Here is a 3060-nt window from a genome sequence, read left to right as displayed (position 1 = left end):
CTTACAGGCTATGTAAACTGTCAACCATGAAAATTAAACAACAAATTGCCCCACTAGGAGCAAACCACGAAAATATTGACCCACGAAAATATCAAGCTATATGGTACTGTGTTTACACTAGCTTTTTTAACTGAGCCAGCCCTGTTTAAAGTGGGCCAGTACAGTTTCATTTGATAGTGCAAACACTAACCAAACTGAGCTGAAGTGAGCTGGGCTAAACCAGGCCAGCATGGTTAGTACAGCAGGGCCAGCTCAGCCTGGTTCAGCACACTTTGGCCCACTTCTGTAGTGTAAACGCAGCATAAGAAACGGAGGAAGAGAGAGAAAAGCTTCAAAATACACAGTTTTTAAACTAAATGCTGTATACGTGCACTTTTACATGTACATGTATTCTACATATACAGTGTATAAGTATAGGTTATACACCGAGGTCGAGGTTTCTATGGGATTTATTGACCGAGGGACGCAGTCCCGAGGTCAATAAATGCCATAGAAACCGAGACCGAGGTGTATAACCGTGTTCTACCATGCGTCCAATCAGATTAGATGCATTTCTTGTAGCTAGGATACACAAAAAGTATAAAAATCCTTACCATTAGCAACCAATTCATTTTAAGTCACGCACTAGAATGGAAAAGCAACTAGGTAGACATGCTCGTCTGTTCTCACTGAAAAGATGCGACTAACACAGCCGCCATTGATAGCTCTGGAAACGCCTATCTCATCATTTTATGACTGCCCCGCCTACTTCATTAGTGCTATATACCATCTTGTTTCGTAACGGACAAGGATTTAAAGATGCACAACAGCACTGTGCACCATGCACAACTAAAAAAGCAATATAATGGGTAGAAAATATTCTGAATGACTGGTGCAAGGAAAGAATGAAAGATTTGGAGAAGCTCTAACCAGGCCACTCTTCTTAATGGAGAAATACTGTTTAAAATGTTTGCTGCAGCAACTAGTGGGGAATTGATGGTTACAAACAAACCACTCACTTCGCGGCATGACTGCTGCTACTAGACTATTTCAAGCTGGTGTTGATGAACAATTAATCATGAAAAGAACAGGTCACAGAAGCACGGATAGTGTACGAATTTATAAGCACATTTCAGATCAACAAAATGCCGGAAGACGTTTCCTCAATGATATTATTATAATATTATTATTACAAACAAAAACAGCAGTAGCTAGTGACGATATACCAATTCACCTCATCCTCCAAAAGCACAAAACATATCTCTAGATGAAGACAGACACTTCAGCTTTAATAACTGCACAAACATACACATAACAATTCAAAAATAACATTACTATTATTGCTGTCATCATTTTTATTCCTAAAATTTCCCAAACTTTGGCAGAAGTATCTAAATAATTTCCCGGAGGTTTCTAAATATTTTCCCGGGGTATTATAAGTGATTTAGACACCTCATATAATGTAATCTGATTGGTCAATTCAAAACAAGCATGGTAAAAATTCACAATATTATTACTGTATACATGTACAATGTACATGTACATGTATTCTACATAATATACAATATTTATTACTTGTCAATTTTTAACTCAGCTCAGACACACATACATGTACATGTACATCTATATGGTGTTATATTTTACTCGTGTTGTGTATTGTACATTAAAATACACTAAGAATGATGCTTTCTAGTAAATGTTATTTTTTTATCTTTTTTGTGGCTTAAAGTTACAGCTGGTCTTGCGTTAGTGTCCAGTTGTCGTTTGCATCACAAACACCAATAATTATTGATTAATTAATGTGTCTTCTATCCAGTGATATGAGCCAATGAATGATGTTACTGGACGCTTGGACACACACACACACACACACACATACACACACGTCACATGACTATCACATGATCTATTATTATTGATTACTTACTGTAATTATTTATTATTTATTTACATGTATTATTTATTTTTAGAATTATTGATAATGTTCATGGTGAGATTAACAAGAGGCAATGGATTATTTTTGTCGGAGATATTGATCCTGAGTGGGTAGAGAATTTAAACTCTGTACTGGATGATAACAAGTTACTGACACTGCCTAATGGAGAAAGACTCAGTATACCACCCAATGTATGTCAGGATATTATTAGTATACTCTACCTTTCAATATTTTGTTAAAAATGACTAGGACAGGATTCTAAAAATTCATAAAAATCCAAATTCAATCGGAATCAGCTCCAACTTTCTACACAACATAAGAATATGTACATGCATCAGAAAATGTTATAAAAATTGAGAATCATCACCTTTTTATTTTTGGCAAAATTTTTGCTGACGCCCCTGTACTATAGTACAGGGACTTTGACCCAATTTTTGAGCGACTTTAAAAATTCATAAAAAATCCAAATTCAACCGGAATTAGCTCAAACTTTTTACAGAACATAAGAACATGCATATGTATCAGAAAATGTTATGAAAATTGAGAATTCTCTACTTGACATTTTTGGCAAAATTTGGCTGACACCCCTGTACTATTAGCAACATGGTAGCATTACTAAGTAGGATTCACCCCACTTCAAAATGGCTGCCACGACTTTTGCAGCCTTGCTATACCGGGAAAACGAGCTCCTATGCTTACCAGACTTTATAGAGGACCTTATCTTGACCAGAGGACTCCATTGGTACCACTAGTGTGGCTCTAAACCTTGTCTGGGAGGAAAGTCAAAAATCCGGAAAACGGCTGTTTTGTTCAGCCACCTTTTTTTCATCATCATCATCATCATCATCATCAAGCCCTGTCAATCCAGTTGTCGGTCTGTATCTCAACTTTGCTCGGTGATAGAAGGCTAATTCTTACACCATTCTACTCCAATAATGCATGCGCAGGTCCCTATTCTTTATGACAATTCTCCAACAAAGAAAGAAGTTGTACCGTCACTGCTGGATTGGGCCCATCTTAGCTGCATGCCGCCATTTTATTAATTAAAGAAGCATGTGCTCCAAAATTTGGGTGTGGTCGCGCATGCTTCAAAATACACTTTTTAAACTAAATACTGTATACATGTACTTGTACATGTACATGTA

Source organism: Amphimedon queenslandica, unplaced genomic scaffold, assembly GCF_000090795.2.
Source record: "Amphimedon queenslandica unplaced genomic scaffold, v1.1 AMPQUscaffold_12374, whole genome shotgun sequence".
Classification (NCBI taxonomy): Eukaryota; Metazoa; Porifera; class Demospongiae; order Haplosclerida; family Niphatidae; genus Amphimedon; species Amphimedon queenslandica.
The sequence above is the reverse complement of the archived record's forward strand: the minus strand, read 5'-3'. Positions refer to the sequence as shown.